This window comes from Saimiri boliviensis, chromosome 4 (assembly GCF_048565385.1).
Source record: "Saimiri boliviensis isolate mSaiBol1 chromosome 4, mSaiBol1.pri, whole genome shotgun sequence".
Lineage (NCBI taxonomy): Eukaryota > Metazoa > Chordata > Mammalia > Primates > Cebidae > Saimiri > Saimiri boliviensis.
In genome coordinates this window covers 97,305,174-97,321,096 of record NC_133452.1, presented here as the reverse complement: position 1 = coordinate 97,321,096, position 15,923 = coordinate 97,305,174, and the positions used below count along the sequence as shown (strand labels likewise).

The following is a 15,923-nucleotide window of genomic DNA, read 5'->3' as shown; positions in this document are numbered from 1 at the left end:
CGCATGCGTCCAGGCCCGGCCCGCAGCTCCGGCGACTGGGCTCCGAGTACGCGCAGTTGGTGGGGCGGGAGCCCGCGCTGGGCGCCGACTTCCTGCCTCAACGCCCCTTCCCCCACCACCCGCGGCCTAGCGAGACAGCCCCGGGCGCTCAGGCTGGTTTCCTCCTCGGTAGCTGCAGGGTGTTGCTTGGCTGATCCTGGCCGGACTCCAGTGGAAGCGCGCGCCGCTGAGCTCCTGTCGGCGGAGGAGAATGGGGCCTGGACCTGCTGATATGAGGGTCTGCAGAGAGGGGTCCCTTCCCTGGTGTCCGGTGGTGTGCGATCACTGGAGAGGGAGTTCCTCGCCCTCGTGTCGCGCCTGCAGCGCGGGGAGATGAGGAGCGGACCAGAGATTTGGATTTCGTTTTCGGCTTAGTCTTAGCCTGTTAACCTCTCCGTTCCCTGAACCTGTGCTAAGCTTGCATTTAGTGAAACCTGTGAATCCCTGGACAGCTCTTCTTTCTACGGTATTTACCAGCTAATCACTTTTCCTTCTCTGTTGATCTCGTGGCGGACCGTTTAAACCTCTTGCACTCCTAAAGTTTGACCTCTACTCTCAGTCTTGAATGAATCCCCCCAAAATTTTGGAATTGGTAATGTAAAATGTTACGGTGCTTCAATTGCCAGCCAAAACGTAAGCCTTTAGTTTGTCATTAGCCGATAACCTCTCCCTTGATTCCCCAGAGTATGGTCCACATTTTCACGCTCTAGACCCTAATCTCCCCACCGACAGATGACACCTCCCAGAACAGAAACGCCAACTTGCAGAACTCGTGGCCTCCCATTTCCCACCTGCAAACTGGGTCAAGTGTGTATTCCTTTCCCATTTCGCTAGAGGTCCTCTCTTCGGTTTAAGGAAATCCTTTACTATTGACCTGGTCAGCCTTCTCTATTGCCCAGAGTCTGTCTTTCCTTCTCCGCCCTTTGACCTTTTTAACTTTTATCTTGGTTTTCCGGCTAACAGAAAGCATAACTCTCTCAATGTCACGCCCTCTTCGAGACTCGTTTACCTTTCAGCTCCCTTGCACAGCCAAGAGCTGAAATTGAAATTATCCTTACCATCTCAATTCTTTCTCACCCTCTCTCTCCCCATCCCCACTCTTCAAGCTACCTCTGCCAGGCTCCTACCACCAAAACTTTTCTGGCAAATCTCACCAAGAACCGCCTAATTGGCAAAGTCAGGAAGCGCTTTTCAGTTCTCACCTTATTTGACCTCTGAAGCATTTCACATTTGATCATGTTTCCTTCCTGACATTCTCTCTACCCTTGATTTCTATGATCACGCTCACTTGTTTCTTTTCCTTTTTTTCTACCTGTACCTCTCCAGTCTCAGTGGATTTTTCTTCGTAGCCCCTTTTTGTGTGTTGATGTTTGCTATGATGATGCCTGTTTGCTTCTAGTTCTATTCAACTTCTCTAGGTAATCTGACTCAATGGCTCAAAGCCTTTCAAGTCTGTATCTTTAGTTCAGATAGCTCTCTCAGCTAAACTTCCTACTAAATATTACCACTTAAATAACTTTCAGACACCGGTGTGTTCCTAATTGATGCAGTCTCTGGACACTCTAGACCTGTTCTTTCTTTTCTGTTATCCTGAGTAATGGTGGCTATTTAGTCACAAAGCGTGTAATTTGGGAGCCCATTCTTGATTTCCTTTTCTCTCACCTTTATATTCTTTGTCACACCTTTACAGACTCACGATTTTGCCTCTTAGCTATTCATCAACTCACTCATCTGTCCTAGTTCTATCGCCTGAGGTGTACCAACAGTCTCCTAAATTATTTCCTAGACACGTGGCTATCTGGATTTAAATTAATACAATTTTAAATTTAGTTCCTCGGTACACCAGCCACATTTTAAGTTCTCAGTAGCCACCTGTGACTAGTGGCTGTCATAGGGGAAAGCACAGATTATTGAACATTTGTGTCATTGTAAGAAGTTCTTTTTTTCCCTTCCATTTCCCGCAACCTCCCCACCCCCCCACCCCCATCTGGGAGATGGAGTCTTGCTTTGTCACTCAGGCTGGAGTGCAGTGGCTCGGTCTCGGCTCACTGCAACCTCTGCCTCCCAGGTTCAAGCAATTTTTCTGCCTCAGCCTCCTGAGTAATTGGGATTATGGGCACCTGCCACCACACCAGGCTAATTTTTCTATTTTTAGTAGAGACAGGGTTTCACTGTGTGGGCCAGGCTGGTCTGGAACTCCTGACCTCGTGATCTGCCCATCTCAGCTTCCCAAAGTGCTGGGATTATAGGTGTGAGCCACCGTGCCTGGCCTCATTGCAAGTTCTGGTGGACAATGCTGCGTTAGACTTTTTTCCTCTCTGCCTCTGCTATGATACTGCCAGGAGAGAGCTTTCCAAAATATAGCCCTGGCCGTTGTCTTTTTTAAACTCTGTGTTAATTCCTCATTGACTATGTGATGAAGTCCAGATTCCTATGTTTGCCAGAACAGGCTGCCTAGCTTTTGAGCCTCATGTCTAGCCACTTCCTTTTGGGCCCTATATTCCAGCTATATTGAACTGTTTCCCAGACACATTATTTTGTTTCATGCCTCTTGTGTTTTACACATGTGCGCTTTGTATATGGCAGGCGTCCCCAAACTATGGCCCGCGGGCCGCATGCGGCCCCCTGAAGCCATTTATCCGGCCCCCCACCACACTTCAGGAAGGGGCACCTCTTTCATTGGTGGTCAGTAAGAGGAGCACAGTATGTGGCGGCCCTCCAATGGTCTGAGGGACAGTGAACTGGCCCCCTGTGTCAAAAGTCTGGGGACGCCTGGTATATGGAATAGGCTTTTCCCAATCTATGTAAGCCCAAATACCAACATCTCTGAAAAGCTTAATGTTACCTTTCAAGTTGAGCTGACTGCTCATTCTTTGGTGTCCCTTCCTCTTACGATTATACTTTCCACAGTGAGTGACAATTTATGTGATTACATGTTTCTCTCTAGTACTAGACCTTGATCTTGAGAGCAGGACCATAATGTATTCTTTTTTTTCTTGCTTTCTTTTCTTTTTCATATCCCCAGATCCTGTCATAGTATCTGGCCAATATGAGGTCCTCACAAATTGAGCAAATATTGAGGTGAGTTGAAGTGTTAAGTATGTGACTTAGGTAAGAGTGCGATGTGTATGTTTTATGGGGCATCATGTATAGGGAAATAATCATAGACAAAATTAATGCCTTCAAACATATCTGAGACATTAGAATTGTGTGAGGAAAGACAGAAGTGGAACAGCACAGCACAGGTTATTGTCACAGAAAATTGTCTAGTTCAATCTGGCTAGAACATAAGCTGTAAGAAGCAGAGCAGGCAAATAGAAAATGGGAGGCAAATTTATGTTAGGGAACACATTATGGAGAGTTTCCAGCTGTTAAGTTTGGAACCAGTGGGTAACTGAAATTTTTCAACCAGTGACTTGATCAGAATTATGTTGTTAGTTTGGAACTCTGTCTTCCAGTGGCTAGCACTGTCCATGTTAATAAACATCAAATTAAAATGACAGGGGGTTGGAATGTTATCACCCTCAGTTTTCAAATGAAACGACAGAAGCAAAGGATGTCTTAGTCTGTTTTCTGATGCTATCACAGAATACCACAGACTGGTAATTTATAAAGAGTAGATGCTGGGAAGTCCAACAGCATGGCATTGGCAGCTGGTAAGAGCCTTGTGCTGCATCATCCCAAGGCAGAAGGGCAAACAAGCACATAAGATGGAGAGAGAATGGGGGCCAGAACATACCTTTTTAAATGGGAACCCATACCTATAATAGTAGCATTAATCCATTCATGAGAGCAGAGACCCCATGACCTAATTAACTCTTAAAAGATCCCACTTCTTAATACTCTCACAATAGCAATTAATTTCAATGAGAGTTTTGGAGGGGAAATTCAAACCATAGCAGATATTATTTATCTAAGGTCACACTTTTGGTAAGCAGTAGAATTGGAAGTTGAACCCAGCTGACTCTGGGTGGTATATTATTCTGGTTACTAGGCACAGCTGGGAGTTTGAGATCCAAGACTGAAGTGGGAGAAAAAAAGATTAGGAAAAGTAAATTTGAGACTTACCGTTGAAGTGATGTTTCACAGCCATGAAGGTAGCTGAGGTTTATAAAGGAGGGGGTATAAATACAATTTAGGGTGAAGGATTGAGCTTTGGGTTAGAGCCTCATACACGAAGCAAGAATAAGAAGTGGAACCAATGGAAGATCTCAAACCAGAAGGAGAAGCAGAGCAACATAATGTGAGGAAGCTAGAACAGAAGGTGGTTCCAGGAATGATTTCATGTTTATTGAATGAATGATCAAATCAGGACTTCTTAAGCTTTTTATGTGCCATGAGCTTTTTTGTCAGTTTGGTGAAGGCTTTGGATCTTGTCTGATAATATTTGTAAATGCATAAAATAAAATATAAACTACAGTTATTGAAATACAGAGGTCCCCCCTTATCTGCAATTTCACTTTCTGTGATTTCAGTTACCCAAGGTCAACCCTGGTCTAAAAATAAGTACAATAAGATACTTTGTGTATGAGACAGAAAGACCATATTCACATAACTTTTATTACAGTATAATTGTCCTATTTTATTGTTGTTAATCTCTTCCTGTCCTAATTTGTAAATTAAACTTTATTGTAAGTACATCTGTGGATAGGAAGAAACTGTATGATCAGATTTGGTGCTATGTGGGGGGCATTACTGTATTTAAAGAAATGTGTAATGATCTAGTAGTATGTGTTTCTGTATTAATACAGTGTTAGTACAGTGTTTCTTTACAATATTAGTACAGTGTTTCTTTACTAATACATTAAAAAGCATGATTCATTGGCAAGTTCAACAACTTCCATAATTATAAGTGATATTTTGATATGTCTGTAACAACTATAATGTGATATGAAAATATTAATTGATGGTGTTTTCCATTGATGACAGTGTTACAGTTACTGGCTGTTACTACAAATATTTATTTTCTACATTCATAAAATTAAATTTCAATGAGAGTTTTTTGAAAAAACAGGCCAGGCAGGGTGGCTCACGCCTATAATCCTAGCACTTTGGGAAGCTGAGGCGGGTGGATTACCTGAAGTTGAGAGTTCAAGACCACCCTGACCAACATGGAGAAACCCGTCTCTACTAAAAATACAAAATTAGCTGGGCATGGTGGTGCATATCTGTAATCCCAGCTACTCAGGAGGCTGAGGCAGGAGAATCGCTTGAACCCGGGAAGCAGAGGTTGTGGTGAGCTGAGATAATGCATTGCACTCCAACCTGGGATACAAGAGCGAAACTCCATCTCAAAAAAAAGGAAAGATGACTTTTTAAAATTTCGTCCAAGTTTATGGACCTCTGAATTCTTTTGTTTTTCTTTGAAAACTTTTTTATTGATATATAATAATTGTATATGGGGTACATGTGATATTTTGATACATACAGATGATGTGTAATGATCAAATCAGGGTAATTAGTATATCCATCACCTCAAACATTTATTTTTTTCTGTTGGTAGCGTTTCAAATCTACTCTGGTAACTATTTTGAAATATATAGTAAAGGAATGCTAACTGTAGTCACCCAGCTGTGCTATCGAACACTTTAAAACTTACTCTTTTAATTTAACTATATGTTTGTAACCATTAATGAATCTCTCTTTATCTACTCCTGCCCTTTCCCAGCCTCTGGTAACCATCATTCTACCCTCTACCTCCATAAGATCAACTTTTTGAGCTCCCACATAAGAGAATATGTAACATTTTTCTTTCTGTGCCTGACTTATTTCATTAACATAATGGCTTCCAATTCCATCCATGTTGCTACAAATGACAAGATTTCATTCTTTTTTATGGCTGAATAATATCCATTTTATATATATACACACACACACACACGCGCACACACACACGCACACACACACAACATTTTATTTATCCTGTCACTTAATAGACATTTAGATTGATTCCATGTCTTGGCTACTGTGGGTAGTGCTGCAATAAATATAGGTGTGTACACATCTCTTTGATATACTGATATCCTTTCTTTTGGCTATATCCCCAGCAGTGGGATTGCTGAATCATGTAGTAGATGTGCTCCTAGTTGTTTGAGGAACCTTTATACAGTTTTCCATAGTGGCTATGTTAATTTAGATTTCTACCATCAGTATATGAGCATTTCCCTTTCTCTGCATCCTCACCAGTATTTCTTATCTGCGTCTTTTTTATAACAGCCATTTTAAGTAGATTCAGATATCTCATTGTGGTTTTGATTTGCATTTTCCTGATGATTAGTGATGTTGAGCATTTTTTCATATGCCTGTTGGCCATTTGTATGTCTTTTGAGAAATGTCTATTCAGATCATTTGCCCATTTTTAAATGGGATTATTTGGAGGTTTTTTGCTGTTGAGTTTGAGTTCCTTATGTATTCTGGTTATTAATCCCTTATCAGATGGATAGTTTGCACATATTTTTTTTCCATTCTGAAGGTTGTCTCTTCGCTTTGTTGATATATATTCTGGTTATTAATCCCTTATCAGATGGATAGTTTGTACATATTTTTTCCCGTTCTGAAGTTTGTTTCTTCACTCTCTTGATTGTTTCCTGTGGCAGAAGCTTTTTATCTTGATGTAATCCCATTTACCTGTTTTAGCTTTCATTGCCTGTGCTTTTGAAGTCTTATACCAAAAAAATGTTTGCTTGGACCAAAGTCTTTTTTTTTTTTTGAGATGGAGTTTCGCTCTTGTTACCCAGGCTGGAGTGCAATGGCACGATCTCGGCTCACCGCAACCTCCGACTCCTGGGTTCAGGCAATTCTCCTGCCTCAGCCTCCTGAGTAGCTGGGATTACAGGCATGTGCCACCATGCCCAGCTAATTTTTTGTATTTTTAGTAGAGACGGGGTTTCACCATGTTAACCAGAATGGTCTCGATCTCTCGACCTCGTGATCCACCCGCCTCGGCCTCCCAAAGTGCTGGGATTACAGGCTTGAGCCACCGCGCCCGGCCCGGACCAAAGTCTTGAGCATTTCCCCAGTATTTTCTTATAGTAATTTTATAGTTTCAGGTCTTACATTTCAGTTTTTAATCTATTTTGATTTAATTCTTGCATTCAATGAGAAATGGTGTCCAGTTGTATTTTTCTGCATATTGTTTTCCAGCACTATTTAATGAAGATCATGTCCTCTTCAACGAAGGTACTAAGTACTGAATATCTTAGTACCTTTGTTGAAAGTCAGTTGGCTATAAATACGTGGATCTATTATTTCTGTGTTCTTTATTCAGTTCTATTGGTCTATGAATCGTTTTTATCCCAGTATCATGCTCTTTTAGTTACTATAGGTTTGTAGTGTGTTTTGAAGTCAGGTAGTATGATGCCTCCAGCTTTGTTCTTTTTGTTCAGCATATTTAGTGACTATTTAGTGTCTTCTGTGGTTCCATAAGCATTTTAGGTTTGTTTTTTCTATTTCTGCAAATAATGGCTTTGGTATTTTGATAGGAATTGCAACAAATCTGTAGATTGCTTTTGGTAGTACAGTCATTTTCACAATACAAATTCTTCTAATATATGAACACAGGATGTCTTTCCACTTCTTTGTGACCTCTTCAGTTTCTTTCCTCAGTGTTTCATGGTTTTCCTTGTAGAAATCTCTCACCTCCTTGGTTTGTTTTAGTTATTTTATTTTGTTTTGGGTTTTTTTTTGTAGCTGTTGAAAATGGGATTACTTTCTTTAATTTCTTTTTTCATTAGTTTACTGTTTGTATCTAGAAGCACCATCGATTTTTATATGACAATTTTGTATCCTGTAACTTATACTGAATGTATCAGTTCTAAGAAGTTTTGTGTGTGTGGAGCTTTTAGTGTTTTGTATATATAATATTTTGTCTGCAAACAAGAATAGTTTGCTTCCTTCTTTCCAATTTGAATGGCCTTTATTTTCTTTTTCTCTTGCATAATTGCTCTGACTAGAACTAGACCTCTGATTGCTATGGCATTTGGACTGCAGGTTAAAAACCCTTCTTCTGATTGAAAGAGGAAGTGAGACCCTGTAGCAAGGTGTCAGGGAATGAAGACAGAAAAAAACTCACTGGGTTGGTAACTGGGGGCCATTACTGATATTGGAGAGCAGGTTCTATAGTCTGGGAATACAATGGAGTATGGGGACCTGAAAACCCAGGCTGGGCGCGGTGGCTCATGCCAGCACTTTGGGAGGCCGAGGCGGGTGGATCACGAGGTCAAGAGATCGAGACCATCCTGGTCAACATGGTGAAACCCCGTCTCTACTAAAAATACAAAAAAATTAGCTGGGCATGGTGGCGCGTGCCTGTAATCCCAGCTACTCAGGAGGCTGAGGCAGGAGAATTGCCTGAACCCAGGAGGCGGAGGTTGTGGTGAGCCGAGATCGCGCCATTGCACTCCAGCCTGGGTAACGAGCGAAACTCCGTCTGAAAAAAAAAAAACCCAGACCAAGTAATAAAGAGTATGGTAGGAAGGAGAGAGCTATTTACGTTTTTTGAGAGGGGAAGTGAGAGCTACCTTCATAAGGAGATGTATTGGATTTGTTTAATCCATACTCTGGATCAAATTAGAATCCGGAGTATGAGGGACCTGACATCCCAGGCTAAATAATTGAGACTGAATATAGTGGAAAGGAGAGTTACTTGTTTTTTGAAAGGAAAAGGAAGAGCTACCTTTGTAGGAAGATTCTGTTGTAGGATTGATTGATTTATCTGGCGACTGTGGAGTGGATTTGGAGAAACTGGAGGTAGGTCAGTTAGGAACCTAACACATTCACCCATAAGAAGGAATAAAGTAGTAATGACATCAAAAATAATTGAACTTAGAAAAGAACCCCAAATTCTCACTGAGACCCACAGGTCTTGCCTCTGGCTTCATCTCCTGTCCTTTGCTATTCCCTAATTATGTTCCAGCCACACTGGTCTTCCTTCATTTCCTTGAAGGAGCTAGCCCATTGCCTTCCTCAGGGCCTCTTACATGCTGTTTCCTTGCTAGAACACTGCTTCCCATTCTTTACCTGGCTAAGTCCTACTTAACCTTCAGATCTCATCCTATATCATTAGGTTTCCCACTCTGGTTAGTTTATGGATCTCAATTCCTTTCCTTTATGGTATCCATTATAATTTGTTTTTATAGATTTGTATTTTTGCTTGTTTAATGTCTCTATTTTCATTAGACTTTAAGTGTGATGATGGCAGGTATCTGATATGCAGCATACTGCTAGACACATAGAAGGTGCCCTATAAATATTTGCTAAATAAATGAATGAACCTTTCTGAGTCACAGTTTTCTTGTATATATAATGGGGATAATAAATTAAAACCTTGTAGATAGTTGTAAGGGCTACTGCATCATAGTAATGTCACTAAAATGGAAGGATGAATATGGGTATGGTTAAATATACTAAGGTAGAAATAAGAGTTAATGTGGGACCTGGATGGCCACGGTTGCTCTGATACAGGAAGTGGCAGGGAGTAGGAAGAAAATGGTAGTTGGCAAGGAGCTGGGAAGGAGCTAGAATGGAATTGAAAGGGTAGTAGAGTGCATAGGGAAGCTGTAGAGGTGTAGAATGGCTAATAGATATGCCTGATAAGATTTACTTTTGAAACATCTGTGTTATAAGGGACAGTCCATCACCATCTAATGCTTGAAGGCCTTCCATTTTCAGAGACTGGTACATATCCCATTTGTTCATCAAGTGAATGGTCACTTGTTTGTTGGCCTTCTTGGTGGATTCTAGGAATATGTAAAAAAAGTACACCCTCCCCTAAGAACCTGTAGTAGAGATGAGTTGACTATGAAACAGACATATAAATGGAAGAGAATAATACAATATAAACAATGATAATGGCCAGCACAGGATACTTTGGAAATGTGCTGAATAGGCTACTAATCTCAACTCTGTGTTCAAAGAAGACTTCCTGAGAGGGGTGAGATTTCTCCTGAAAGGTTATATAGAAGTAGATAAGTAGACTTCAGGTCATTAAGGGTCATGACAAGGAAAGTAGATGATTGAGAATCGTGGAAGGTTTTCATGCAGAAGTGTAATATGATCAACTAAGCGTAACAAAAATATCCTTCTGGCAGCACGGTGAAAAGTAATAAGATTGGAGAGAGAGAGAGCGACCAACCAATTATAAGAAAGTTGCAATAATCCAGTGAAAACCAAACACTGAAGACCTGGACCAGTGGGAATGGAAAGAGAAGAAAGGAAGATTCAAGAGCTATTAGAAAGGTAGAATTGTTAGGACGATTGGATGGGAAGGTTTGAGGAAGATGGGGTCCTCAAGGATGACCCACATTTGTAGCTCAGGTGGACATCTTGTTATTCACTGAAGTCTTAAATATAGGAGACGAGTTGGAATATATTGGGAAGGGAAAGTGATGAGTGTAGTCTTGTGATCTTGAGATGGAGATACATTCAGAGTAGCAATTCCTAAGTCTATTTGCCTATGGAATACCTAGTTAGAATTCATTATTGAACCAGCAGTAGGTTTATCAAACATACAATAGAAAACTAATCAATTTTTTAAACTAATGGCACAGTTTGAAAATTATAAGACATTATAAATTGTAAGAAAGACATTTAAATGCCTTTCATTTGAAACTTCATTCTCTTAGACATTTTTGAGATAATTAGAAGAAATTAACAGATTGGGTTAAATGAAGTTAAGTAATTTTTATGTTTTTATTTTACTCTAGATGCATACTATATCTGGCATTTCTCCCCATGTTATCCCTTCCCACTCTCCCCTACTCCCCTCAACTGCCCCCAGTGTGTGATGCTCTTCTCCCTGAGTCCACATGTTCTCATTGTTCAACACCCACCTATGAGTGAGAACATGCAGTGTTTGGCTTTCTGTTCTTGTGTCAGTTTGCTAAGAATGATGGTTTCCAGATTCCTCCAAGTCCCTACAAAGGGTGCAAACTCATCGTTTTTTATGGCTGTGTAGTATTACGTGGTGTTTATGTACTACATTTTCTTTGTCCAGTCTATCATTGATGGGCATTTGGGTTGGTTCCAGGTCTTTGCTATTGTACACAGGGCTGCAATGAACCTACGTGTGCATGTGTCATTAAAATAGAACAATTTATAGTTATTTGGGTATATACCCAGTAATGGGATTGCTAGGTCAAATGGAGACTAAACCAGGAGGAAGTTGAAACCCTAAATAGACCAATAACAAGGGCTGAAGTAGAGGCAGCAATCAATAGCCTGCTAACCAAAAAAAGTCCAGGTCCAGACAGGTTCACAGCCGAATTCTACCAGATGTACAAAGAGGAGCTGGTTCCCTTCCTTCTGAAACTGTATCAAACAATACAAAAGGATAGAATCCTCCCTAACTCTTTTTATGAGACCAACATCATCCTGATACCAAAAACAGGCAGAGACTCAACTAAAAAAGAAAATTTCAGGCCACTATCCATGATGAACATGGATGCAAAAATCTTCAATAAAATACTGGCAAACAGATTACAACAGCACATCAAGAAGTTTATCCATCACGATCAAGTCGGCATCATCCCGAGGATGCAAGGCTGGTTCAACATATGCAAATCCATAAACGTAATCTGTCACACAAATGGAATCAAAGACAAAAACCACATGATTATCTCAATAGATGCAGAGAAGGCCTTCAACAAAATTCAACAGCGCTTCATGCTAAAAACTCAATGAACTAGGTATCGACGGAATGTATCATAAAATGATAAAAGCTATATATGACAAACCTACAGCTGATATCATACTGAATGGGCAAAAGCTGGAAGAATTCCCTTTGAAATCAGGCACTAGACAAGGATGCCCTCTCTCACCACTCCTATTCAATATAGTATTGAAAGTTCTATCCAGAGCAATCAGGCAAGAAAAAGAAATAAAGGGTATTCAATTAGGAAAGGAGGAAGTCAAACTGTCTCTATTTGCAGATGACATGATTATATATCTAGAAGACCCCATCGTCTCAGCCCAAAATCATCTCAAACTGATAAGCAACTTCAGCAAAGTCTCAGGATACAAAATCAATGTGCAGAAATCACAAGCATTCCTATACACCAATAACAGACAAGGAGAGAGCCAAATCAAGAGCAAACTCCCATTCACAATTGCTACAAAGAGAATAAAATACCTAGGAATACAACTGACAAAGGATGTAAAGGACCTCTTCAAGGAGAACTGCAAACCACTGTTCAATGAAATAAGAGAGGACACAAACAGATGGAAAAACATTCCATGCTTATGGTTAGGAAGAATTAATTTCGTGAAAATGGCCATACTGCCCCAAATAGTCTATAGATTCAACACAATCCCCATCAAGCTACCAATGACCTTCTTCACAGAACTGGAAAAAAATCACTTTAAACTTTATATGGAATCACAAGATAGTCCACACAGCCAAGACAATACTAAGCAAAAAGAAGTTAAGTAATTTTTAATTTTACTGGTTGTGGTGATGGCATTATAGTTTTGTTAAGAAAAAGGTTATTTTCTATTGTAAATATGCCTAGAAGCATTTACTGGTGAAATGTAATGACAGAATTTGTTTAAAATACTCCAAAAAAAAAAAAAAAAAAGAACAATAGATGAAACAAGAATGGAAGAATGTTAAATGTTGACAATTGTTAAAATTCATGAGAGTACATTGGAGTTTATGAGATTCTTCTATGTGTGCTTGGAGTTTTTCAAAGTAAAATTTTAAAAAAAACCTTTTAGTCAGAGGTTCAAAGGAAATTAGTGGACTATACAATTTTAAATTAATAAATCAATATTGAATCATATGATAAATGTAATTTGAATATGATAAGTGACAGACCAGAGATCAGCAAGTAGATGACATATGTCACCTAGGTAGTTAGGAAATGTTATTTGAGCATTAATACACAGATGTAACCATATATTTATGCCTCAGATGATCTCACACAATTGTCTGAGATGTCATATGTTGAAAATAGCTGTATTGAGGTGATAACTTTTCATATGATTCTCACTTCTCTAGGAATAGCTCTAATCCATAGAGGTGATACTGTACCTGGCCACAACCTATGAATCCAGTGGTACACACCTAATACAAACTGAGCTAGTCAAAGAGTCTCTGCCAGCAAAGCAAAATTTGAAAGATAAAGAGGCAGGAGGCCTTTGTAGGTGAGCCTATTAATGGCAACTCAACCCCTGCTGCTACAGTCCCTATGGCTGTTCTGCCTGAGGCTAGCTTATTGAACTGTTACTTTCATTCCATGAGTCGGATCAGTATGTTTACAATAAATCCTAATTTTAAGAATTTGAGTTAGCCAAAATTGGTTTCTATTGCTTGCAAATAAAATAGACTTACTAAATAAAATAAACTGTTACATAATAAAAAGTATTATATAACTGTGTTTGATGTATTGTGTCTATGTTGAAATAAAATAAAAAATAAAAGATTGGTATCATTAGACTTACTTTTTTTATTTCTTGAATGCTATTATCTTGTTACACAGCATTCAACTGGAGATGACCAGAAGCCGTTGGTATATGGGTAGTGTGGAACTCAGGGCAAGATCTGAGCTGAAGAGGTGAGCTTGGAAGACATTAGCAAATGGGTGGTAACTGAAGGCTGTGGGAGTAAATGAGACCATCCAGGGCAAGTGTATAGTCTAAGAAGAGTAAAGGTCGAGGACAAATCTCCAGGGAACACCGATACTTAAAGGGTTGCTGAAAGAAAGGAGTCCCAAAGGGACTGAAAAGGGGATGCCAAAAAAGTAGGAGGAAAAACTAGGAGAGAGTGCCATCAGAGATGCCAAAAATTTGACCAATTTAGGAGAAAGGGTATGGCCAACAGTGTCAAATGTTGTGGAGACTGTAGGAGTTCATTTGATTTGGCAACACAAAAGTATTGGTGAACAATTGCACTGTTGAGAGTTTAAAGATTAAATGGCGAGTTATGAGAGTGGGGCCACAGTTGCCCGTGACTTTCCTAAGAAATTTGACTCTGCCAGGGGAAAAAAAATAGAGTCCATTTTAAATGCTAGAAAGGGAAGCAGAGCTGAGTGTCAGAAAGCCAGAGCCTCCTGGATTTACCGGTGCTGTGCCACTGTTTTCAGAGGCATTCATAGCTAACGACAAAGTAGACAGTGAACTACTGCAAGGCAGAACTGCCTGCCTTGCTCATGTCTTGCCCGCAATGATCACTTTCCAAACTGATGAGAGATTATTCCCAAGACACTTATGATGAAGGTAGTTGGGAAGTCCTAGAGGGGAAGGATTACACAGAGGGAAGCGTAACTATAAATGTTTGAACTTGTTACCATTTAAACTGAAATTATGGAAGGGGAGAATGGAGTTCTCCCCATAGTTCTCACCAAGACTATGGTGAGGGGTGGTTATGTTTCTCCTCACTCTGGTCTTGTCTACACTGTGCTCCGGATGGATAACTTGGCCCCCTCTGCCTTGTTCCTCTCACCCAGAGCAACTGCAGTGTCTGCTGTACCTATTCCTATGCCCTTCCACCCAGTCTACTTTCTCCTGTTCCTCCCCAGATCTCCTTCCAAATAAACTGGTATAACGGGCACAAAGTGTTCAGTGTTCAAGCATCCAATAATAAGGGGACTGAGGTTCTTCTTTGAAAGGTGGGTTTATTTGGGAGGTTTCATCCCAATTCTGACCACATGTGTAGAACATCATTCAGCGCACTATGGGCTGTGAGCACAATCTTGCCTACCACCTGTTTTTAAATGGCCTAAAAGCTAAGAATGGTCTTCATATTTTTAAATGGTTGGGAAAAATAAAAGCAAATGAAGACTATTTCGTGACACATGAAAATTACAGGAAATTTGAATTTTAGTGTCCAGAAATAAAAAGAGGGCTGAGGACAAAACTCCAGGGAACACCAGTATTTAAAGAGTAGCTGAAAGGAAGGAGTCTATGAAGGAGACGGAGAAGGAGACGCTCGAGAAGTGGGAGGAAAAGCTAGGAGGAAACTCGGAACACAGCCATGCTCTTTCATTTACATACTGCGTATGGAGCCTTTCGTGCCACAGTTGAGTACTCATGACAGAGATCAGATAGCCCACAACGCCTAAAATATTTGCCATCTGGCCCTTTACAGAAAACGTTTACCAACCCCTGGTTTAGGACTCTAGGTGGCTGTGCCCCATAAGTCTCCCCGCAGTAGTCTTATAAACTTTTGTTCCAAGGGGCCTGAGTCTCCCCACTGCCAGAACCACTGATGGCTTAGTCCACAAAGATGGGGATACTGGGAAATGTTCTTTTGTTTTTTGGGGAGTTACAATGATTTCCAGACCCTAGTCCTACCCTGGCACCCTGTCTCCACCACACAGACACACGCATATCCACACATTGCTGTTCCAGAATATCTAGGAGATCATGGAGTTGTTTTTGTTTTTGGCTATTACTGCTGCTGTTACTTGTTTATCAAAAGAGGGTATGAAGCCAGGTGCAGCGGCATGTGCCTGTTGTCCCCAGCTACTTGGGAGGCTGAGGTGGGAGGGTTGCTTGAACCCAGTGGTTCAAGGCTGTAGTGAGTTATGATTGCACCTGTTAGTAGCTACTGCACTCCAGCCTGGGCAACAGGGGAGACTTTGTCTCAGAAAAAAAAAAGAGAGGGAAGGTACGAATTTTGAAAGCCTCAGAAACACTGATGGACAATATTCATATATATTAATTTCTCAGATAACTTGATTGCCACATTGGAGCTTTCTCACTGCCTCTTCCCCCACCCCTTCTGTCTTTCTTTTCTCTAACAAACTTGAAGCATATACACTGACAGTTTCTTCCTCACCTCCCACTTACTTCTCAGCCCACCACAATCTGGAGTTGACTCCCACTACAACACTGAAACTGCTCTCAATAAATTTGTCAGCCATCTCATAATCACCAAATCTAAGGAC

General features: G+C 40.5%; 1 long non-coding RNA gene across 1 annotated transcript; it reads left to right on the top strand.

Moving 5' to 3' along the window:
* The first annotated feature begins 10 nt into the window (after positions 1-10).
* On the top strand, positions 11-12,617 carry LOC141584301 (uncharacterized). The gene is made up of 2 exons (XR_012517275.1): positions 11-505; positions 3,065-12,617. It is a non-coding gene; the product is annotated as an uncharacterized LOC141584301 (long non-coding RNA).
* The last annotated feature ends 3,306 nt before the right edge of the window (positions 12,618-15,923 follow it).